This window comes from Elephas maximus, chromosome 5 (genome assembly GCF_024166365.1).
Source record: "Elephas maximus indicus isolate mEleMax1 chromosome 5, mEleMax1 primary haplotype, whole genome shotgun sequence".
NCBI lineage: Eukaryota > Metazoa > Chordata > Mammalia > Proboscidea > Elephantidae > Elephas > Elephas maximus.
Window position 1 is genome coordinate 143,454,624 of NC_064823.1, and position 26,364 is coordinate 143,480,987.

At 36.9% G+C, this 26,364-nt stretch overlaps 1 protein-coding gene across 4 annotated transcripts in view; it reads left to right on the forward strand.

Annotated features, from left to right (window-relative positions):
• KCNIP4 (potassium voltage-gated channel interacting protein 4) overlaps positions 1-26,364 on the forward strand; it is a 674,319-nt gene that overhangs the window by 586,758 nt on the left and 61,197 nt on the right. The window lies entirely within an intron of this gene.

Genomic DNA, 26,364 nt, shown 5'->3' on the forward strand with positions numbered 1-26,364 from the left:
GAAAAGAGGAAGACCCTCAGTGAGGTGGATTGATACAGTAGCTGCAACAATGAGCTCGAGCATAATGATTGTAAGGATGGTGCAGGACCGGGCGGTGTTTTGTTCTATTGCGGATAGGGTTGCTTTGAGTCGAAACTGACTCGATGGCACCTAAAGACAATAACAATTGTAAAGAACAAATATTCAGAATATATACCTCCTAAAAATGAGGAAGAAACCAAATAAAACAAAAAAGCCAGATATAACAAACAAACCTACAATCATCAAAGAGAACAATTCCTGAATATCTCAGACACAGCAGACAATATCAAAACCAAAAAAAAAAAAAAAAACCCATTGCCATCGAGCCCATTCGGACTCATAGTGACCCTGTAGGACAGAATAGAACTGCCCCATAGAGTTGCCAAGGAGCGCCTGGTGGATTTGAACTGCCAACCTTTTGGTTAGCAGACATAGCTCTTAACCACTATGCTACCAGGGTTTTCAGACAATATCAAAACATATTTTAAAAAGGACAGGGTGGATCCAGTAAGTTACCAAAAGAAAACACCAGATGATCTTCTAGTAGAAGAAAAGGCAGTGGAGCTACCTGATAGAGAATTCAAAAGTCTAATATTCAGGGTTCCCCAAGAGATTAGGAAAGACTCCAAGGAAAATACTGACAAAGCAATGGAAGAATTCAGGAAAATAATACAAGAACAAAATGTCAAAATAAATAACAAGTAAAAATCATGCAAAAGCAGCAATTAGAGATATGCAAAAGATAAATAACAAAATTTCAGAAATAGTACAATAGAAGGTTTAGGAGCAAATTTGAAACAATGGAAGACAGGATCGGTGAAATTGAATACAAATCCATGGATAACACCTTGAGGAAAAATCAGAAAAAAGAATGAAGAAAACCTAAGAACTACATGGGGTACAAACAAGAGCAAAAAATTTATGAGTGATTGGAGTTCCAGAACAGGGGGAGAACATGGAAACACAGAGAGGATCATTGAAGATTTGCTGCTAGAAAACTTCTCTAATATCATGAAAGATGTAAAGCTGACTAACCAAGAAGCTCAATGAATTCTATATAAGATAGACCCCAAAAGAAAGTCACCAAGACATATCATAGTGACACTAGCCAAAACCAAAAACAAAGAAAGAATCCTGAGAGCAGCTCCTGAAAAACAAAAAGTCACATACAAAGTGGAAACAATAAGACTAGGTTCTGATTACTCAACAGAAGCCATGAAGGCAAGAAGGCAATGGTATAACATATACATAACCTTGAAAGAAAAAAACTGCCAACCAAGAATAATATATCCTGCAAAACTCTCACTCAAATATGATCACGAAATTAGGACATTTTCAGATAAACAGAAACTAAGAGAATATGTAAAAACCAAACCAAACTTACAAGAATTATTAAAGGGAGTACTTCAGTTAGAGAATCAAAAACATCAGACAACAACCTGAAGCTAGGACTCAAGACAACATCACCCAGATACCATCCTAGGTAATGAATGCCCAAGGATAAAACAAAACTAAAAGATTTACAACAGGCAACCAGAGATGTCAATCTGTAAACAACAACAATGTCAGAAAAATGAAAGGGAATAAATGATGTTGGTATAGAACTTTCAAACAGAGAGGAAGTGAAGGAGATACCAAGTAACAAAACATTGGTTCAAACTTAGAAAAATAGGGGTAAATTTCAAGGTAACCACAAAGAAATTTATCAAACCTACTCATCAAAAAAAGAAGAAAAACATAGCCTCTCATTAAACGAAATCTACAAAAACAAAAGAAATGAAAAAAAAGTTCCACAAACAAAAGTAATTCAGCACAGGAGAGTAAGAAAAATAAAGAAAATGTTAGCATCAAGAGAAAAAAAAACTACAAAATGACAGCAATAAGCTCACACCTATTGATAATCACACTGAACATAAATGGCTTAAATGCACCTGCAAAGAGACAGAAAGTGACAGAATGAGTAAAAATAAAAACATTTGACCTACCAATATGCTGTCTACAAGAGACACACCTTAGAAACAAAGACATGAATATATTAAAAATCAAAGGATGGAAAAAAGTATCAAGCAAACAGCAACCAAAAAGAGAGCAGGAGTGGCAATACTAAACTCAGATAAAATAGACTTTAAAGCAAAATCCACCACAAAGAACAAGGAAGGACATTATATAATGATTAAAGAGACAATCCACCATGAGAACATAACCATAATAAATATCTATGTACCCAGTGACAGGAATCCAAAATACATAAAACAAACTCTAACGACACTGAAAAAAGAAACTGACGGTTTCACAGTAATAGTAGGAAGTTTCAACATACCACACTTGGGTAAAGGAGACAACATCCAGAAAGAAACTTAACAAAGATACAGCAGATCTAAAGGCCATAATCAACCATCTTGATCTAATAGACATACATAGAACACTCCACTCAACAGCAGCAAAGTATACATTCTTTTTCTATGCACCTGGAATGTTCTCCAGAATAGACCACATCTTAGGCCACAAAGCAACCCTCAACAAAATTCAAAACATTGAGATAATACAAAATAACTTCTCTGATCACAATGTGATAAAAGTAAAAATTAATAACAGAAAAAGCATGGAAAAAAATTAAAAACATGGCAACTGAATACTATCTTGCTTAAAAACCACTGGGTAAGAGAAGAAATCAAAGAATTAAATAACTCCTAGAGTCAAATGAGAATGGAAACACATCATACTAAAACCTTTGGAACGCAACAAAGGCAGTGCTCAGAGGTCAATTTATAGCAGCAGATGCACACGTCAAAGAAGAAAAAAAAGGGACAAAATCAAAACTTTAGCTTTACAAAGCAAATAAATTGGAAGAAGCCTGAAGCCACCAGAAGAAAGTAATGGCGATCAGAACAGAAATAAATTAGAGAATAGAAAAATAATAGAAAGATTCAGCAAAACCAAAGGTTCGTTTTTTGAAAGGATCAATAAAATAGACAAACTATTGGCCAAATTGGCAAAATAAAAACAGGACAGGAAGAAAATAGCCCAAATAAGAAATGAAATGGGGACATTACAACAGACCCAACGGAAATAAAAAGGATCATAACCTATGTAAAACTACACTTCCACAAATTTGAAAAACTAGAGGAAATGCATAAATTTCTAGAAACACACTACCTACCTAAACTAACAAAAACTGAGGTTGAAAATCTGAACAGACCCATAACAAGAAAATGAAAAGGTAATTAAAAAAAAAAAAAAAAACTCCCAACCAAAAAAAAAGCCTTAGTCCAGATGGTGTCACTGAAGAATTCTACCAAACATTCAGAGAAGAGCTCACACTAGTACTACTCAAATTATTTCAGAACATAGAAAAGGAAGGGATACTTCTGAATTCATTCTAGGAAGTCAGCATAATCCTGATACCAAAACCAGGCAAAGATATCACAAAAGAAAATTACAGGTAGGTGTCTCTCATAAATATAGATGCAAAAAATCTCAACAGAATTCTAGCCAATAGAATTCAGCACTGTATTAAAAAAAAAGATACACCATGACCAAGTGGAATTCATATCAGGTTTGCAAGTATGGTTCAACATTAGAAAATCAATCAACATAATCCACCACATAAGTAAAATAAAAGAATGACATGATCATCTCGATTGATGCAGAAAAGGAATTAAAGTCCAACACCCATTCCTGATAAAAATTTTCAATAAAATAGGAATGGAGGGAAGTTCCTCAACATAACAAAAGGCATCTATACAAAACCAACAGTCAACATCATTCTCAACAGATAGGCTGAAAACACTGCACCTGAGAATAGAAACAAGACACCACTTCTATTTAACATTGTGCTGGAGGTCCTAGCTAGAGCAATAGGCAAGAAAAAGAAATAAAGGGCATGCAAATTGTTAAGAAAGAAGTAAAACTATCCCTATTCATGGATGATATGAAACTATACATAGAGAACCCTAAAGACTCCACAAGAAAACTACTGGAACTAATAGAGAGATTCAGTAAAGTAGCAGAATACAAGATAAACACAGAAATCAGTTGAATTCCTATACACCAATAAAGAGAATTACAAAAAGTAAATCAGGAAAGCAATACTAGCCCCTAAAAAAATAAAATAGGGATAAATCTAACCAGGGATGTAAAAAACCTATACAAAGAAAACTACAAAACACTACTGCAAGAAACCAAAAGAGACCTACATAAATGGAAAAACATACCATGCTCATGGATAGGTAGACTCAACATTGTGAAAATGTCAACTCTACCCAGAGCAATCTACAAATAACAGTGCAATACTGATCCCAATACCAACAGCATTCTTTAATGAGATGAAAAAACTAAACATTAACTTTATATGGAAAGGAAAGAGGCCCCGGGTAAGTGAAGCATTATTGAAAAACAAAGTAGGAGGTCTCGCACTACCTGACCTCAAAACCTGCTATACCTTCATAGACACAACCAAACTCCCTGAGGGACCGAGTTATCAGGCTGAGGGCTGAAGACCATGGTCTTGGGGGACACATCTAGCAGAACTGGCATAACATAGTTTGTAAAGAAAATGTTCCACATCATACTTTGGTGAGTAGCCTCTGGGCTCTTAAAAGCTGTGAGCAGCCATCTAAGATAAACCTACTGGTCACACCCTTTCTGGAGCAAAGGAGAACAAAGAAAACCAAAGACACAAGTAAAGACTAGTCCAAAAGACTAATTGATCACAACCACCACAGTCTCCACCATGCTGAGTCCAGAACAACAAGATGGTGCCTGGCTACTACCACCAACTGCTCTGCCAGGGATCGCAATAGAGGGTCCTGGACAGAACTGGAGGAAAATGTAGAAAAAAAATTGTAACTTACCGAAAAAAAATTCCAGACTTATTGGTCTAACATAGAAACTCCAAGAGAATGGCCCCAGACACCCTTTTAACTCAGTACTGAAGTCACTCCTGAAGTTCACCCTTTAGCCAAAGATTAGACAGGTCTATACAACAAACGATAACACACGTAGTGCAACCATGTATATGAGACTAAATGGGCACACCAGCCCAAAAGCAAAGACAAGAAGGCAAGATGGGGCAGGAAAGCTGGACAAATGGAAATGGGGAAACTGAGGTCAAGAAGGGGAAAGTGTTGACACATTAAGGGGTTGACAACTGTCACAAAAACAATTTGCATACTAGTGTTTAATGAGAAACTAATTTGCTCTGTAAATTTTTAACTAAAGCACAATAAAAAAAAAAAAAATTGAAAGGCAAAGATAAGAACCATAACCCAGATGATTTTTATGTCCTTTGATCCAATTGTTACTAATACCCAACTATAAACCTACCCTTCTTTGTCTCTTTATTCCATGAACCAATAAATTCTCTTTCATTAAGCCACTTTTGAGGTAACTGTCTAACACTTGCAACCCAGTAGGTCCTGATTAATAGAACCAGTCAAACAAGAGGAAAAAGATGATAACAAGAGGGGATACTAAGGTCAAGAAACATTTGACAGTGAGAAAAGAGCCAGTAGAGAAAGTTTTTGAGAAAAGGAAATAAGTGAAGCTGCAAATATTTTAGGTAATTTTGCCCCAAACCAAACCCATTGCCATCGAGTCAGTTCTGACTCATAGCAGCCCTATAGGACAGAGGAGAACTGCCCCATACGGTTTCCAAGAATCTCCTGGTAGATTCAAACTGCCAAACTTTTGGTTTGCAGCCATAGCTCTTAACCACCGCACCACCACGGTTTCGATTGTGCCCCAAGGACATTGGTTATATGGGTTTCTTTTAGAAAAAAAAGAGAGCATTATACATAGTTTTTTCTACTAGTGTCAAATTTTGCAGTTTTAGGAGTTTGCTTCACTGAGCCACGTTTTAATTTAATAGGTCTGCAGAGAAACTACTGCTCTCTGTCCTGTGCAGGAAATACAGCCTCTGACCATTTAAAATGTTCACAATCTGTATTACAGGTAGTCCCCAATTTACGATGTATTTGAGCTCCGACACACCACACTTAAAATTATCCATTTTTGTTTTTCTTTTTACATCTTTTGGTTAATAATATGTACTACATATTGTGTTGCAGCATGTAATTTGCTGATGTTACCATTCTCACGCCAACCCCCAAAGATAAATAAAGATAGAATTTATAAAGATACTGATCATAAAAGGCAATAATGAAAAATGTTTAAAATGAGGTATTTGACTTACTTTGGAACCAAGTTATGACAGTCATGGGAACAGAACTGCATCATAAGTTGGGGACTAACTAAGGGGCAGTGTGATAAAATATAAACAAGAGTGGTTTATTTCTTTTCATAAATGGCTAGAAAGAAGAGTGCAGTCATAAAGGGAGGAAAGTGCTATGAATAAGAAAAAAAAAGAGAACTTGGGTTTAATTTGTCATTTCTTGCTCACATGATCTTAGGTAAATTACTGAATTACTCTCTAACACAAATTCTTCATCTGTAAAATGAGTATAATAATTGTATGTATGTCATGGAATTTCTCTGAGTAATAAGAGGTAAGAACTCAAAGCCATTGCTGTCAAGTCGATTCTGACTCATAGCGATCTTAAAGGACAAAGTAGAACTGCCTCATAGGGTTTCCAAGGGTGTAATCTCTACAGGAGCAGACTGCCACATCTTTCTCCCGAGGAGTGGCTGATGGGTTTGAACTGCCCATCTTTAGTTAGCAGCCAAGCTCTTAACCACTGCATCTCCAGGGCTCAATAAGAGATATTGTTGCTGTTGTTGTTAGTTGCCTTTGAATATGTTCTCTCAGGGACCCTATATACAACAGAACAAAACACTGCCTGGTCCTGTACCGTTCTGACAATCCTTGGTATACTATTGAGCCTATTATTGCAGCCACTGTGTCAATCCATCTCATCACGGGTCTTCCTCTTTTGGTGACCCTCTGCTTTGCCAAGCATGATGTCCTTCTCCAGAGACTGGTTCCTCCCAATAATATGTCCAAAGTATGTGAGACATAGTCTCACCATTCTTGATTCCAAGGAGCATCCTGGTTGTACTTCTTCTAAGACAGATTTGTTCGTTCTTTAGTTATTCATGATCTATTCAATGTTCTTCTCCGTCACCACAATTCAAAGGAATCAATTCATCTTTGATCTTCCTTATTTATCGCCCAGCTTTCACATGCATGTAAGGTGATTGAAAACACCATGGCTTGGGTAAGACCAACCTTAGTCTTCAAGGTGGCATCTTTGCTTTGTAACACTTTCAAGAGGTCTTTTGCAGCAGATTTGCCTAATGAAATGTGTCTTTTGATTTCTTGACTACTGCTCCCATGGGTGTTGATTGTTGATCCAAGTAAAACGAAATCCTTGACAACTTCAGTCTTTTCTCCATGTATCATGATGTTGCTTATTGATCCAGTTGTGAGGATTTCAGTTTTCTTTACGTTGAGGTGTAATCCATACAGAAGGCTGTAGTCTTTGATCTTCGTTAGTAAGTGCTTCAAGTTCTCTTCACTTTCAGCAAGCAAGGTTGTGTTATCTGCATAACGCAAGTTGTTAATGAGTCTTCCTGCAATTCTGATGCCCTGTTCTTCTTCATATAATCCAGCTTCTTGGATTATTTGCTCAGCATACAGGTAGAATAGATATGGTGAAAGGATACAACCCTGTCACACATCTTTCCTGACTTTAAATCACGCAGTATCCCCTTGTCCTGTTCAAACAACTGCCTCTGGATCTATGTACAGGTTCCTCAATGACCACAATTAAGTGTTCTGGAATTCTTTGCAGCATTATCCATAATTTGTTATGATCCACACAGTCCAATGCCTTTGCACAGTCAATAAAACACAGGTAAATATCTTCCTGGTACTCTCTGCTTTCAGCCGGACTCAATCTGGCATCAGCGATAATATTTCTGGTTCCAGGCCCTCTTCTGAATCTGGCTTGAATTTCTGGCAGTTCCCTGTTGATATACTGCTGCAGCTGCTTTTGAATGATCTTCAGCAAATTTTTTCTTCCGTGTGATATTAATGATATTGTTCAATAATTTCTGCATTTGGTTGGATCACCTTTCTTGGGAATAGGCATAAATATGGACCTCTTCCAGTTGGTTGGCCAGGTAGTTGTCTTCCAGATTTCTTGGAATAGATGACTGAGCACTTCTAGTGCTGAATCCATTTGTTGAAACACCTCAGTTGAAATTCCATCAATTCCTGGAGCCTTTTTTTTTTTTTTTTTTGCCAATGCCTTCAGTGCAACTTGTACTTTTTCCTTCATTACCATTGGATCCTGAAACGGTTGAACATCTACTAATTCTTTTTCCTTGTAGAATCCTCTAATATTGCAGCTCGAGGCTTGAATTTTTATTTTAGTTTTTTCAGCTTGAGAAATGCCAAATGTGTTCTTCTCTTTTGGTTTTCTAACTCTAGGTCTTTGAACATGTCATTATAATACTTTACTTTGTCTTCTCAAGCTGTCCTTTGAAATCTGATCAAGCCTTTACTTCATCATTTCTTCCTTTCTCTTTAGCTACTTGATGTTCAAGAGCAAGATTCTGGCATCCATTTTGGTCTATTCTTTCTTTCCTGTCTTTTTTAATGACCTCTTGCTTTCTTCACGTATGATGCCCTTAATGTCACTCCACAACTTATCTGGTCTTTGTTCACTTGTATTTAATGTTTCAAATCTATTCTTGAGATGATCTCTAAATTCAGGTAGAATATACTCAAGGTCATACTTTGGATCTTGTGGACTTGTTCCAATTTTCTTCAAATTCAGCTTGAACTTGCATATGAGCAATTAATGATCTGTTCCACAGTAGGCCCCAGCCTTGTTCTGACTGGTGTAATATTGAGCATTTTCATCATCTCTTCTCACAGATGTTGTTGATTTGATTTCCGTGTACTCCTTTTGGCAAAGTCCACGTGTATGTTATTGTTGTTAGATGCCATCAAGTCAGTTCCCACTTGAAGTGACCCTATGTACAGCAGAAGGAAACACTTCCCTGCCCTACACCATTGTCACAATTGTTATTCCATTTGAGCCCATTGTTGCAGCCACTGTGTCAATCCATTTCATTGAGGGTCATTCTCTTTTTCCCTGACCCTCTATTTTACCAAGCATGATGTCCTTCACCAGGGACTGATCCCTCCTGATAACATGTCCAAAGTAAGTGAGACAAAGTCTCACCATCCTTACTTCCAAGGAGCATTCCTTGCTATATTTCTTCTAAGACATACTTGTTCATTCTTCTGGCAGTCCATGGTATAATCAATATTCTTTGCCAGTTGTACATTATATGTTCTAATTATTAATGGATGTTTGCAGCTGTTTCTTCTCATTTTAATCTGTGTCACTTCAGCAAATGACCTGAACAAACGAATGAACCCATTGCCTTCGAGTCAATTCTGACTCATAGCAACCCTATAGGGCAGAGTAGAACTTCCCTATAGTGTTTCCAAGGAGCTTCTGGTGGATTTGAAGTGATGACCTTTTGGTTAGCAGCCATAACAGTTACCCACTATGCCACCAGGGTTTCCTCAGCAAATAAAGGTCCCAAAAATTTGACTCCATCCACGTCATTAAGTCGTACTTTGACTGCCTTCCAACCTGATTGGCCCATCTTCTGGCACTATACCAGACAATGTTCCATTGCTATTCATAACGTTTTCACTGGCCTTTTTTTTTTTTTTTCAGAAATAGACTGCCAGGTCTTTCTTCCAAGTCTGTCTTAGTCTGGAAGCTCTGCTGAAACCTGTCAGCCCAGGGTGACTCTGCTGGTATTTAAATACTTTTGTGGCACAGTGGTTAAGAGTTCGGGCTGCTAACCAAAAGTTGGGCAGTTGGAATCTACCACTGTTCCTTGGAAACCCTATGGGGCAGTCCTATCCTGCCCTATAGTGTCTCTTTGTGTCGGAATTGATTCCACAGCAACGGATTTGGTTTCATTTGTTTATTTGTGTTTGTTTGTTTTGGTGGCAAAGTTTCCAGCATCACAGCAATACACAAGCCACTGCAGTACAACAAACTAACACAAGCATGGTGGCCACATGTACAGTCCCTATTTCTATTTTTGAAAAAATTTATTTGCAGTGAGGTAGTGGTTAGTCTTATAGAACTCTATCATGTGATCTCCAGCACCAAGGCCATATTTTCCAACTACCAATCCTTCTTATTTCCAACTTTCTCATTCCAATCACCAGTAATTATCAATGCATCTTGATGGCACATTTGATCAATTTCAGACTGCAGAAGTTGGTTAAAATCTTCAAATTCTTATCAATAAGAGATAAAGCATGTAAAATAATTTGCTCAGAACCTAGAACATAGTGATTGCTCAATAATATTAGCTATAAATTACTATAAGAAGCCCTGGTGGCACAATGGTTAAGCTCTCAGCTGCTAATCAGAGTTTGGCAGTTCAAACCCACCCAACAGTTCCACAGGAAAAAGACATGGCGATCTGCTCCTATAAAGATTAAGACCTGTTGCCGTTGAATGAATTCTGACTCATAGCTACTTTAGAGGACAGAGTAGAACTGCACCATAGAGTTTCCCAGGCTGTAATCTTTACAGGAGGATACTGCCATATTTTTCTCCCATGGAGCAGCTAGTGAGTTTGAGCAGCTGAACTTTTCATTAGCAGCAAGCAAGAGCGCTTAACCACTGAGCCACCAAGGCTCCTTCCTTAAAGTTTACAGCCTAGAAAACCTTATAGAGCAGTTTTACTCTGTCAAATGCGACCACTATGAGTGAAAAATAAACTTGATGGCACCTAACAACAATATGATTACTATCACTGTTAATCTGGGGTTTCTATCCTGTCTCATCACTGTTACGAGGTGCTTTACTCATCTTATTTCATTTGATCCTCACAGCAATCCTGGGAATTAAATAATCACTACTCCTAGTTTGCAGATAAAATTCAGAAAGGATAAGTAATTTCCTCAGGGTGACACAGCTAAAAATTGGCAGAGCCAATTGCTGTTGTTAGGTAGGCTCTGACTCATAGCAAGCTAATATATAACTGAAGGAAATGTTGCCTGGTCCTGTGACATCCCTGCATTAGTAGGTATCATTGAGCCCATTGTTGCAGCTACTGTATCAATCCTTCTCATTGAGGGACTTCCTCTTTTTCATTCACGCTCTACTTTACCAAGCGCGATGCCCCTCTCCGGTGACTTGTCCCTCCTAATCACATATCCAAAGTAAGCAAGACTAACTCTTACCATCCTGTCTTCTAAGGATTATTCTGGCGTACTTCTTCCAAGACAGAGTCTGGCAGTCTGTGGCAGAGTCAATATCAGAGCCCAATTCTGAATGATGATAGAAGCTCTCCTTTTTCTCATGAGTCTAACAACCTCAATGTTGAATTTCTGTTCTCTATGCCTGAAATATCAAGTGTTTGCATGCCAGGGAAAACACTGTGTGACCATAAATCTTAGTGATACATATATTTGTGTAGGAATCAATTTGTACCCTGTCTCTTCAACTATCTGCAGAGGCCATGAAACATCTGGCCTTGGGCCACTTCAGCTTTTCCTTTGCTCAAGATTGAAGCTTCATGTTGACCTGAGGTGTGTTAATTTGTTCTCTGCTGGTCTAATAAGAAAAACCCAGAGTAGGCCAGGGATTTCATTTCCCCTAAGGAATACGCTCTGCATAACTGACAGAGTACGCATCGGCCCAGCTGAAGAGATTTACCTGGCAGCAAACCTTGGACAGGCTCTTGTTTTATTCCCCAACTGTGTAAAAAAAATTAATAAAAATAGTTAATTGGCCTGGGACACTGGATTTGGAACTCTCAGGTATGATAGCCATTGGTTATCTTGGAAACTACGGGGAAATCTCAATAATTAGACTGAAACGCTGTCATCTTCTACCTTCATCTTTTAGATTTGGGCAACACCTACAGCTTTTCATAAGATCTATCCAAGCTTTCTAAATGAATTGCAAAACCACCTATTGAATTTTTTTAAGGTTTCCAAACTTGTAGAGTATCTCCATTATGTGTATTTGATAATGTTTGGAGTAAGTGGATGCCATTACATTTCAGTATCCTATTAACATAGTCTTCAGGATTTGGGTCATAAAATTGTCTCGGAAGTTAAAAACCTGTGATAAAGCTTAGAGCCTGGAATATAGTAGGCATTGATGAATGCATTAAGAAATGAATGAATAATTGAACAAGTGAATTTAGGAATATTAAATAATACCAAAAACTCTTTGGATGGAATCCAAACCATGTGTATTAGTTTTTTATTGTTGGGAAACAAATTATCACAACTTTAGGGGCTTGAAACAATACTCAGTTATTAGCCGACAGCTCTGTAGGTCAAAAGATAAGCACAACATGGCTGAGTTCTCTGCTAAGTTATCACAATGTCAAAATAATGGTATCAGCCAGGCTGTGTTCTTTTCTGGAGGCTCTAGGGAATATTCCACTGCTCAGTTCATTCTCAGTGTTGACAGATTCCAGTTCCTTGTGTTTAAATGACTATGTTTTCTATTTCCTTGCTTACTGACAACCAGGGGCTGCTCTCAGCCCCTAGAGTCTGCCCATATTCCTTGCCATGTAGCCATTCCATTGCCTTTAAGCGAGAAATGGTGATTCAAATTCTTCTCATCTCTGACTTCCTCTTTTGTAATTATTCAGAGAAAACTTTCTTCTTTAAAGGGATCATGTGATGAGATAAGGCTTACACAGATATCTCTCTATTTTAAGATCAATTGTGCCATACATTATCCTAACCATGGGAGTAAAATCCATCAAATTCACATTTCCTAAGGTTATATAGGGCACGTATGCCAGGGGTTGGGAAATCTTAGAGGCTATTTTGAACATGATTTTGTCTCCCCCAAAATATGTGCTAAATGCCTGGCCTTGTACCAGTAGATGGAATCCTACTCGGAAATGGGCTTTTTCTTTTGTTTTGTTAAAGAGATCATAACAGTATAAGGCGAAACCTAAACCTGACCACTTCTGACTTATAAAAAGACCAGAACAGACACAGAGACACATAAACAGGTGGAAGTCAGATGACATGCAAGGACCCATCTATAAGCAAAGAACACCAAGGATTACCAGCAGATACCAGAAACTAAGATCAAGGCTCACAGAAGGGATCAACACAGCCAAGACCCTGACTTGGACTTTTAACTTCTAGATCTGTGAGAAAATTATTTTCTAGTTAAAGCCACCCACTTGTGGTATCTCTGTTTTGACAGTATAATGTAACTAATACAATGACCATCCTAAAATTCTGCCTAGGCCACTATAGAAAACACTTCAGCAGTGGACTCCAGGGTTCACCATTGTATTTCCCTCTCTGAAATCACAATTCAATGTTCCTAGGGCTGCTTGATTATTACGTAGTACAGCCCCAGGGTTCAAAACTAATATTTGATTTTGTTTTCCCTTTTTTTTTAATATATTTTCTGACCTTCCAGCTGTGTTGTTCTGAAATAGCTTCAATAGCAGGTAGAAAAATTCTATTATCTCCCTCCATTAAATGAGTGCAATACAAATGTAGACACATACAGAAAATATCATCTTTGAAAAATCAGGTGTGACTTGAGCCCTTACTAACTTCTAGCACAAAATTGAATTTTTATATTCATTTTAAGTGTTGGCAAAGCAAAACATTGTTACACAACACAGAGCCAGTTAGGAGCGGAGTGTGTGCCCTCATGTCTTCTGCATCAGAGGAATAGAGGTCATCTCGTGACTTACACAAGAGAAACGAAAAATATAAAACTGTTGCTGAATTCAAAATTTTACATTTGCACAAAGCTCTAAGTTCTTTGAGCAAATGTCATGGATTGAATGTGTCCCCCAGAAATATGTGTATCAATTTGGCTGGGCCACAATTCCCAGTATTGTGTGATTGTCTACCATTTTGTCACCTGATGTGATTTTCCTATGTGTTGTAAATCCTATCACTAGGATGCTAATGAGATGGATGAGATCTGCAAGATTAGATTGTGTCTTAAACCAATCTCTTTTGAGATATAAAAGAGAGAAGTGAGCAGAGAGACAGGGGGACCTCATACCACCAAGGAGTAAGTACCGAGAGCAGAGCTCATACTTTGGATACAGGGTTCCTGCTCAGAGAAGCTCCTAGTTGAGGGGAAGATTGATGATAAGGACCTTCGTCCAGAGCTGACAAAGACAGAAAGCCTTCCCCCAGAGCTGACACCGTAAATGTGAACTTCTAGATTACTAAACTGTTAGAAAATAACTTTCTGTTAAAGCCACCCACATGTGATATTTCTGTTATAGCAGCACTAGATAAATAAAATAAGACAGCACAGGTGTTATTATAACTCATTTGTTAGCAAAGTTTAGTTTTCAGGAAACCAAGTCATGATTGACTATAGAATATTGCCACCTATTAGTACATGCTATATCTGTTTTATGCATTTTATATTTTCTTTTAACTGAGTTTATTTGGGGCCTTATACTTTTGGGATTTTTTTTCTTAATGATTTCCAGTTTCTTGTTTACCCTGCAACTTAAAATTTTTAGCACACAAAGTGATTATTTTATTACATGGCAGTGAAAAGAATGCATTGGAAGTGCTTCGTCTAATAAAGTTATAATGGGCGTTCCAGAACACTTAATTGTGCTCGTGAGGAATTTGTACATAGGCCAAGAGGTAGTTTTTTCAAATAGAACAAGGGGATACTGCCTGATTTAAAGTCAGGAAAGGTGTGCATGAGGGTTTTTTCCTTTCACCATTCTTATTCAATCTGTACACTGAGCAAATAATCCAAGAAGCTGGACTATATGAAAAAGAATGGGGCATCAGGATTAGAAGAAGACTCATCAACAACCGGTGTTATGCAGATGACACAGCCTTGCTTGCTGAGAGTGAAAAGGACTTGAAGCACTTACTGATGAATGCCAAAGACCACAGCCTTCGGTATGGATTACACCTCAACATAAAAAAAAAAAAAAATCTTCACAGTTGGACCAATAAGCAACATCACGATAAGTGAAGAAAAGATTGAACTTGTCAACAACTTCAAGGATATCATTTTACTTGGATCCACAATCAACACCCATGGAAGCAGCAGTCGAGAAATCAAGCAACATATTTCATTGGGAAAATCTGCTGCAAAAGACCTCTTTAAAGTGTTAAAAAGTAAAGATGTCACCTTGAGAACTAATGTGCTACTTACCCAAGCCATGGTATTTTCAATTACCTCATACGCATGTGAAAGCTGGACAATGAATAAGGAAGACTGAAGAAGAATTGATGTCTTTGAATTATGGCTTTGGTGAAGAATATTGAATATACCATGAACTCCCAGAACAAACAAGTTTTTCTTGGAAGAAGTACAGCCATAGCGTTCCTTAGGTGTGAGGATGGTGAGACTTCATCTTACGTGCTTTGGACATGTTATCAGGAGGGACTGGTTCTGTGGAGAAGAACATCATGCTTGGTAAAGTAGAAGGTCAGCAAAAATGAGGAAGACCCCCAATGAGATGGATTGACACACTGGCTGCAACAATGGACTCAAACATAGCAGCGACTGAGAGGATGGTGCAGGACTCACACTGTTTTGTTCTTTTTTACATAGAGTTGCTATAAGCCAGAACCAATTTGAGGGTAAGAACAACATAAATAGAGAGAGAGAGAGAGCCCTGGTGGCACAGTGGTTAAGCATTAGGCTGCTAACCAAAAGGTCAGCAGTTCAAATCCACCAGCTACTCCTTGGAAACCCTATGGAGCAGTTTTACTCTGTTCTGTAAGATCACTATGAGTCAGAATCGACTAGATGGCAACGGGTTTGGTTTTTTGTTATATATATATATAAAAAAAAAAACATTGTTTTAATGGGTTATATATATATATAAAACTTTATGAGGTGTTATCATGTAAGATGCTGAGCTAGGCTAGATCAGCCTTCCATATGTTCTCCTAAAACCCAGTGTTCAGCCCAACGGCCAGCACATTGCATATTGTTGTTGTGAGCCGCCATGTAGTCAGCCCCTGACTCACGGTGGCCCCATGTGTTACAGAGTAAATCTGGGCTCCATAGGCTTTTCTTGGTTGTAATGTTTACAGAAGCAAAGTGCCAGTTCTTTCTTCCTTGGAGTCACTTGGTAGATTCAAACTACTAACATTTCAGTTAGCGGAGAATTGCAAACCACTTGCATCACTATCTCCTTTAATCATCCAGCATCCCTATGAACCATCAGTGTGCAAAAGACTTGGTTAAGAGCCCAATTTCTCCTTCCAGCTGGATAATATCAAATGATTGCACCCCTCCAAGATGCAGAATATTCAAAAGTGAGAGTGAATATTGAATTAATAAATATATATCCATATGAGATTTGATTTATATGAGAAAATAAACTTGTGGTAGCAAGTTGGTAAATTTAATCTCTAGAAAAGTACTCCTTAAGACTAAAGGGGAGAAATACTTAACATATATTCCCTGGCTTTGTTCTAAGCACTTTACGTGTATTTAGTCATTTAATCCTCATCACACCTTAGTGATGTATGTACTATCATTATACCATTTTGTAGATTTTGGTGAGGCTCGCATATGAGAGTAATTCAAAGAATCAATTCTTCTATATTTATATATATTTACAATCCGTTATTCATTTATAGAACTTTCATTGAAAGGCTGATGTAATTTTTCTTCTACAATGATGGGACCTGTATCCATTTGTAAATCATCTTGTGAAAAATAAAGTTTTCAGTAGTGGGAGTAGTATCAAAACAAACAGCTAACATTTAGTGGGTACTTGCAATTGGCAAGCAGTCTACCAAGCATTTTTTTTTTTTTATCTAGTTTAATTTTCGTAATGACAGTGTTGTTTGATCTCACAGTAAGTAGCACTTCGGATTTACAGTCCATGTCATTTTAGCAATGGTAGAGAACTCTGGAACATTTAATTGGCAGAAACTGTGAATCTGGCATGCTGGGTTAAGAATAACCCAAAAGATAGAATTGGGATGAAATTTTACAGAACTTCAAATTTGAAAAATTTAACATGCTAGCTTGAGTCACTGGGTCAAGAATACTAAAACTGACTCAGAGGAAGTTTACATTTCCATAATACGAAATGAGCAAAGAAAAATAATGGTAATGAGAAAAATCTTCATATGAATTCTTATATCATTTAGTGTTAGGTGCTTTCGATGTATTTTAACACATCTGTGCACACTTGATTTTCATAACTATACTATGAGTAGTTATTGATGTCCCATTTCCCAGATAATACAAGGAGGCATCCAGCCAAAATCCCACAGCTGATAAGATTTTCCTTTTTCTAGTCCACCTACCCATAAACAAGCTGTTTCATGTCTTGGTGGTTCAATAGGTGATCACCAAAATAATTCAGATAGTCTCACTCTTTACTCAGCATATGCGTATTGTAAGTTATAGGGAAATGTTTCTTCTTTCTTCATGGTCTTTGCCACAACTCATCACAATCATCTGGTTTAACTTAAAGCTCAGCCTGGTTGCTTGGAGCCTGGTAATGCAAATGGTTAATGAGCTCGGCTGCTAATCAAAAGGTTTTGAGAGCCCAGACGTGCCTCGGAAGAAAGGCCTGGTAATGTACTTTTGAAAATCAGCCCTCGAAAATTCTATGGAGCGTAGTTCTACTCTGATACTCATGAGGTCACCATGACTCAGAGTCAACTCCATGGTAACCGGTTTATTTTTCATTGTTGCCCAAGCACTTTCCCCAAGGTTCGAATATGAGAAGGGAATTTTCGAGTCATTACAATCATGACCCTACTTTCCTAAGCATCCACATTAAACAAAACCAGTCGTAACCTCCTGTGACTGAATTGCTAAAACCTCTCTCTCAAGTATTCCTGAGAAGATTTTGACAAAATGAAAATCGTATGTCCCCCTGGAGAAAATATGCAGATCAGCATTGCATGTTGTTAGATACTGTAAAGACTAGTGTAAAATATTCAGAGTGTTGCTCTGAGTGACCTAAGCCACATCTTCCCCATTTATATTCCAGTGTGACATGCAAAAAGGTGCAGCTTAAACAGGTTTTGGTGGGCAAATACATATAACACATACAAAAATCAAGAAATACAACTCTACCAGAATCCAGAAACCTGTCTCGGTCATCATACATTTCATCCATCTGAGAGGTATTCACTGTCCTAACTTTCATGATCACTTCCTTGCTTTGATTTGCTGTTCAACACTCAAAGTATGATCTCCAAACAATATAGTTTTCCTATCACCTGTTTTTTTTTTTTTTTTTTATTTGTTTGTTTTGTTTTTAAATAAATGGAATCATACAGTCTGTAACTTTATCAGTTTGTTGAGGTCTTGTTCGGTGCCATCGAGCTGGTTCAGAGTCATAGTGACACTATGTACAACAGAACAAAACACTTCCCAGTCCTGTGCCATCCTCACAACTATTGCTATTGCCTATTGTTAAAGCCGCTGCGTCAATACATCTCATTGAGGGTCTTCTTTTTCACTGACCCTCCTCTACTTTACCGGGAAACCCTGGTGGTGTAGTAGTTGAGAGCTACGGCTGCTAACTAAAAGTTCAGCAGTTCAAACCCACCAGGCACTCCTTGAAAACTGTATGGGGTAGTTCTACTACGTCCTATAGGGTCGCTATGAGTCAGAATTGACTCTACGGCAATGAGTTTGGGCTTTTTTCTACTTTACCAAGCCTGATGTCCTTCTCCAGACACTGGTTCCTCCTGATAACATGTCCAAAGTACATAATTGACTTATAATAAACCACACACCTTTGAAGTGTACAATCTGATAAATTTTGACATATGTATACCTCCATTCATGAGGTCATCGCCATAATCAAGATAATGAACAAATCTATCACTCTCAAAAATTTACTCATGCATGTTTTAGTATTTCCTAGTGACCCTCCCAGTGTATCATATTCCCAGGCAAATACTGTTTTGCATCCTCACTACATGCTAGTTTGCATTTTGAGATTAATTTATGAGATTTATACATTTTTGAAATTCATTTATGTTGTTGCGTTTCCCAATAGTGCATTTCTTTGCATTACTAAATACTATTCCATTATAGAGTTATACCCACAATTTGTTTATACATTCACCTGCTGATGGCCATTGTGGTGATTAAAATGACACTGATATGAACATTCATGTCCAGAGATTTGTATGGGCATAAGCTTTCTTTTACCTTGGGCAAATGTATACAAATGCAATGGCTGGATCATAGGATACTTACCTTTTTAAGATATTGTCAAACTATTTTACAAAGTGGTTTTACTATTTTGCATTCCCATCAGGAGTATATGAGAGTTTAGTTGCTCCACATCCTCACCAGCACTTAGTATGGCCAGTCATTGTAATTTCTAAGCAGCGTATAGTGATGCATCATTGTGGTTTTAATTTATATTTCCCTAATCAAATGTTAAAGGTTGGCAGTTCGAATCCACCAGGCACTCCTTGGAAACTGTATGGGGCAGTTCTACCCCATCTTATAAGGTCACTATGAGTTGGAATCGACTGATGGTGATGGGTGTTATTTATTTATTGTTTTAATTAAATGTTAAAATCACCATCTCAGCTCTCATTTGGTTAATATTTGCATGGAATACTATTTTCCATCCTTTCATTTTCAATCTGTTTGTGTCTTTGGGCCTAAGATTTGTCTCTTTCAGATGATGTATAGTTGGATCATGATTTTTTATCCATTCTGCCACCCTCTGCCCTTGATTGGAGCAGTTAATTTATTTACATCATGGTGATGACCAATAACAAAGAACTTCACTCTGACATTTTTTTTTTTTTTTTTTTTGGTGTGTGTCTTATACCTTCTTTCTCCTTCACTTTCTCCATATTGCCAAAATTTGTGTTTTGTTGATTTTTTTTTTTTTTTTTTTGTAGTGAACTGTTTCGATTCCCTTCTCCTTTCTTTTGTGTATATTTTTTAGGTATTTTCTTTGTGGTTACCATGGAGATTATATTTAACATATTGCTTTTATAACAACCGTGATGAAATTGATACCACCTTAACTTCAGTAGGAAACCCTGGTGGCGTAGTGGTTAAGTACCATGGCTGATAACCAAAAGGTCAGCAGTTTGAATCCACCAGGCACTCCTCGGAAACCCTGTGGGGCAGTTCTACTCTGTCCTAGAGGGTTGCTACGAGTTGGAATCGACTGGATGGTAATGAGTTTTTTTTTTTTTTTGGTTTAACTCCGGTAACATACCAAAACTCTATTCCAACACCACCACCATCTCTCCCCCACCCCAGCCTTGGTTAAATTGTTGTTATTACCTATTACATCGTTATACATCGTGTGACCAGTAAGATATATTTATAATTTTTTAATACATTTGTCATTATAAAGCATAAAGGGCATAACAACTAGAATTATCAACCAAATATGTCTTAAAACTAGCTCTTATACTTGCCCATGAAATTACCTTTACTGGAGACTTATTTTTCTCTGTCAGCTTCAAGGTGCTGTCTATTATCCTTTCTTTGCCATATGAAGGACTGCCCTTAGCATTTATTGTCAGACGGGTCCAGCGTAATTATGAACTCCTTCGGCTTTTGTTTATCTGGGAACATCTTAATTTCATCCTCTTTCTTGAAGATAGTTTCATCAATATAGCATTCTTGGTTGACAGCTCTTCCCCTCCCCCCCACTCCCACCACTTTAAATACATCATTCCACAGCCTTTTAGCCTCCAAATTTTCTGAGAAAAAATAAGCACTTAATCTTATTGGGGATCTTTTTTACATGACAATGTGCTTTCCCTTTCTGCTTTCAGGATTCTCTTTGTCTTATGTTTGAGAGTTTGATTATAATGAATCTCAGTGTGGTCACTTTGAGTTTAGCTGATTTGAATTTTATTGAGATTATTGGATTTATAGATCCACATGTTTAGTCAAATTTGGGAAGTTTTCAACTATTATTATTTCTTCAAATATTCTTTCTGTCCCTTTATCTTTCTCTTCTCCTTCTGGGATCCCCATCATGTGTATGTTAGTTTTCTTGATGATCTATCTTTCCGTTATGCTAAGCTCAGCCCTCTTTATCCATCTTTGTTGTGTTTTTCAGACTCTGTAATTTTAATTACATTATCTAGTTTACTGTCTTTCTTCTGTCAGCCCAAATCTTTTTTCATTTCCAGTGTGTATCTTTTCTTCCAGTATTTCTGTTCAGTTTCTTTTATACTGTGTATCAGCTTATTTTGGAACCCTGGTGGTGCAGTGGTTAAGAGCTTGGCCACTAACCAAAAAGTTGGCAGTTAAAATCCACCAGGCAATCCTTAGAAACTCCATGAGGCAGTTCTACTCTGTCCTATAGGGTCGCTATGAGTCAGAATTGACTTGACAGCAATGGGTTTTTTTCCTTTTTTAGCACTTTATTTATATTCTTCTTTTGTTCATACATCATTTTTCTGATTTCCTTTAGTTCTTTTTCCATGTTTTGCTTTAGTTCATTCAGCAAGTTTAGTATTATTGTACTATATTCTTCCAATATGTTCATTATCTGGGCTTCCATAAAGAATTTCTCTCTCTTCATCTTGTTCTTTTGAATGGGTCATCATTTACTAGTTTGTTTGTTTTTGTCTTGTGATTTTTATTGAAACTGGGACATTAGAATATTACAAAGTGTTAGCTTTCTCCATTCTCTCACATACATGGTCCTTTAAAAAGTGCTAATTTCTGCAAAAATAATTAAAAAAAAAAAAAACCTCTTAGACAAGTGTAGCCTTTAGTCTTTTCTTATTGCTCCTTTCCGTGCTCTGTGAGAGCTTCAGTTCAGATTTCAGTCCTTTAGGAAGCATCCAGATTGATCAGAAAAGGCATACTGATCAATCTACCCTCAGAATGGCATAGACCTCAGTCTTGTTCACCACTCCCTCCTTCAACTTGCCAGAGCTCCAATTTAGTCCATACCAAAGTTTTAATCCTTCTGGCAGTTCCCAGACTAAATAGAAAATTATACTGAACAGTCTGCCCTTAGGCTGGTATAGCTTTCAACCTTTGTTCACCACTACATCCTCATTCTGTGAGACCTCCAGTTCATGCTAGACTGAGGTTTCAGTCCTTCAAAGCCACTCCTAGATGGGTCTGAACATGCACCCTGAACAATCTGCTAGTAGGATCTGTCCTATTTACTTTGAAACTAGAGTTTGGGGCCATTCTTAGTGCAGAGAACTGTGGGTTGACTGGGGCTCCTCTGTAGCCATTTAATTGCTGTACTGGGAGAGAGAGGGATGGAAAAAAGAGATTTTTCCACCATTAAAGGCTCATCCTACCTTATTTCAGTTTGTGGCTCTCTGCTGCCACCCTTTGCATGCTTCTTCAGAGTTCTTAGGTTGAGTGCATATTTCTAGTTGCTTTTATTTTTATTTGTGTTCGTTTGGGAAGAGTTAAGATCTTAGACCTGTTCATGCTGCCATCTTTCCAGAAGTCTTGTTCAGTTGATTTTTTAAAAATACATTTAGTTTTATAATATTTTAAAAGTTGTAAAAATAGTACAGAGAGTTTCCATATATCCTACACCCAGTTTCCACTATGTTAGCATTTTACTTTACTATGGTACATTTGTCACACCTAATGAACCTCTATTAATAAATTATTCTTAACTCCGTACTTTATTAGGACTGTGCTAGTTTTCTCCTAATATTCTTTTTTGTTCCAGGATCACACCTAGAACAATAATTGTCATGTCACCTTAGGATTCTATTAGCTATGACATCTCCTCAGACTTTGCTTGTTTTTGATAACCTTGGCACTTTTGAGGAGTACTGGTCAGACATTCCTCAATTGGAGTTTGGCTGGTTTTCTTATGATTAGACTGGGGTTATGGGTTTTTGTTGGGAAAAAGACCCCAGAGGTAAAGTGCCATTCTTAGCACAACATATAAAGGGTACGTGCTATCAAATTTACTTATCGCTGTTGATATTAGCCTTGATAACCTGGCTAAAGAAGTATTTGCCAAGCTTCTTTACAGCCAATAACTATAAAATTACTTTTTTCATGATTTTCCATAGTATATTTTTGAAAGAAAGTTACTTAGTGTATCCCACATTTATGGGGTGAGGAGTTATATTCTGCCTCCTTGAGGGGGGATTATATACATAAATTAATTGGAATTCTGTACAGGAAACTTGCCTGTTCTTGCTATTAATATTTGTCTCGCTTTCCTTTTTCCCGTTATTATTGCTCTCCTCTCTGATCTTTATTATTTCTTTTCTTCTACTTAAAAGTAAGATTAATACACAATTATTTTTCTATTTTATTAGGTGGAAACTGTGGTCATTGGTTTGATACATTTATTTGTTTTTTTATGTACATGTTTAATGCTACAAATTTTCCTCAAAGAACTGCTTAACTCTATTCCACAGATTATGATATGTTGTCTTTATTCTCCCATTCAGTTCAAAATGCTTTTCAGACCCACGAAATATTTAATAACATATTACTTAGTTTCTAAATATTTACTGATTTTCCACATAGCTTTTGATTATTAATTTCTGGTTGATTTACACTGTAGCCTCACAATAGCTTTTGTATGGCTTGATTCCTTTTAAAGTTATTGAGACTTGTTTTATGGCTCTGAATGTAATCTATCTTTGTAAATGTTACATATGCATTTAAAAAGAATGTACATTCTATTTTGTTGGGCAAAATGTTCTATAAATGTCAGTTAGACCAAGTTGGTTGATACTGTTTTTCAAGTCTTCTATATCCTTACTGAATTCTGCTTTGTTTCCTATCAGATTTTGCTTTATATATTTTGAAGCTGTTATTAGGTATATAATGTTTAGAATTGCTATGCCCTATTGACGAGTTCGCCCCCTTGTCATTATAAAATGACTCTTTATTCTGGCAATGTGCTTTGCTCTAAAATCTACTTTGGTATTAGCCACTTCAACTTTCTATAACTAGTGCTAGCGTGGTAGAATTTTTCTATGCCATTACTGTTAATCTATTTGTGTGTTTATATTTAAAATTGGATGGCTGCATATACTTGGGTCTTCCTTTTTTATGAATCTGACAACCACTGATTTTTATTTGTGGTGTTTACACCAATTACATATGGTATAATCATTAACATGGTTGGGTTTAAATCTACCAACTTGTCATTTGTTTTTTCTTTGCTCAATCTGTTCTTCCTTCTCGTTCTTTTTTTTCCCCCCTCTGTTCTTTTTGTATTAGTTTAACAATTTTTACTATTTCATTTTATCTCCCCTGTCAGATTATTATGAGTCAGAATTGACTTGACAGCAATGGGTTTGGGTTTTTGGTATTGGATTATTTTTATAAGGTTTTATTGTGTTATACTAGTGGCTGCTTTTTTTTTTTTTTTTTTTTTAGTGGCTGCTTTAGGATTTGTAGCATACATTTTTAAGTTTCACAATTAGTATCAAGTGATTTCATACTTCTTAACATATAGTAAAAAATCTTACCACAGTATACTTCCTTTTCTTCTGTACTGACCCCTGTGCTATTTTCATACATTTTATTTCTACATATGGTATAAACTCCAAAATATATAGTTACTATTATTGCTTTAAATGATTATCTTTTAAAGAGATTTAAATAGTGAAAAATCTTTATATTTATTCATGTAGTCGCCACTTCCATTGTTCTCTATCTTTGTGTAGAATCGGGTTTCTATTGGTTACTATTTTCCTTCATCTTGAATGACTTAATTTAACATTTTTTGTAATACAGGTCTATTTCTGATAATGTTCAGCTTTTGATGCCTAAAAATATCTTTAAAGAAATTTTTCTTTTTCTTCCACAGGGCACAGACTTCTAAGTTGACTTTTTTTTTTCCTTCCAGTATTTTAATGATTTTGCTCCTTTTTTTTTTTCTATCTTGCATTGTTTATTATGAGAAACTTGTTGTTTTCCTGTTGTTGTTCCTTTGTACATAAAGGGTCTTTTTTGCTCTGGCTGCTTTTATGGTTTTCTATTTATCACTGACAATGAGCAATTTTATTATGATATATCTTGGGGAAGTTTTCTTCAAATTTCTTGTGCTTCGGTTCATTGGCTTCTTGGAACTGAAGTTTGGAAAATTTTCAGCCATTATTTCTTCAAATATTTTTCTGCCACCCATCTGCCTCTCCTAGGGACTTGAATTGTGTATTTATTTGGCTGTTTTAAACATATCCATGAGCTCTCTGATTTTCTCTGTTGGTTAGTTATTGCTGGACTTACTTATGTATCTAACAGTCAGCTGGCAGCTGAGTGATCTGAGATAATCTCACTTACATGCCTGGTAATTAGTAGATGGGATAATAAGGGCAACCAAGCCACATGACCTAGCAGGATATCCCAGCCTTCTCCCTATAACTGTCATGGTAGAGGCCCAAGAGCAGAAAGAGAAGGCAGCCCAATGTTTTTGCCATTGGGTTGACTCTGACTCATGGCAACATTATATTCAACAGAAAAAAAATATTGCTCAGCCCTGTGCCATCCTCACAACCATTGGTATGTTTGAGTCCACTGTTGCATCTATTGTAACATATCATGGAAGATTTCAAAATTCTTCTCTTTTGCTGCTCTGTACTTAAGAACAAGTTTTTCTGACATCCATTTTGGTCTTTTCCTTCTTTCCTCTCTTTTTAATGATGTTTACTTTCTTCATGTATGATGTCCTTGTTGTCATCCCACAACTCTTCTGATCCTCAGTCATTAGTGTTCGGTGTGTGAAATCTATTCTTGAGGTGGTCTCTAAATTCAGCTGGGATGTATTTTTTAAGATTGTACTTTGGCTCTCATGGGCTTGCTTGATTTTCTTCTGCATCAACTTGAACTTGCATGCAAGCATTTCATGGTTGGTTCTACAGTCAGCCCCTGGATTTGTCTTGAGTGATGTTACTAAGCTTCCCACTGATTTTTCCACAGTTGTAGTTGATTTTATTTCTGTGCAGTCTGTCTGGTGAGATCCATATGTGTAGTCATTTATTGTGTTGTTTTAAAAAAGTATTTCTGATAACTAAGTCATTGGTCTTGCAGAATTCTGTCACGTGATCTCCAGCATCATTTCTATCACCAAAGCTGTATTTTCCAACTACTGATTCTTCTTTGTTTCCAACTTTCACATTCCAATAACCAGTAATTATTAGTGCATCTCGATTGCATGTTGGATCAATATCAGACTATAAGTATTCATAAAATCTTAAATTTCTTCATCTTTGGTGTTCCTGGTTGGTACATAAATTTGAATAACAGTGTGTTAACTGATCTTCCTTTTTAACCTATCACAGACCACTTGGTACTTCAGGATAAATCTCAAAATGTTCTTTTTAGCAATGAATGCAACCATGTTCCTCTTCAATTTCTTGTTCCCAGTGTAGTAGACCATATCATCGTCAGATTAAAAAATGGCCAATACCAGTCCATT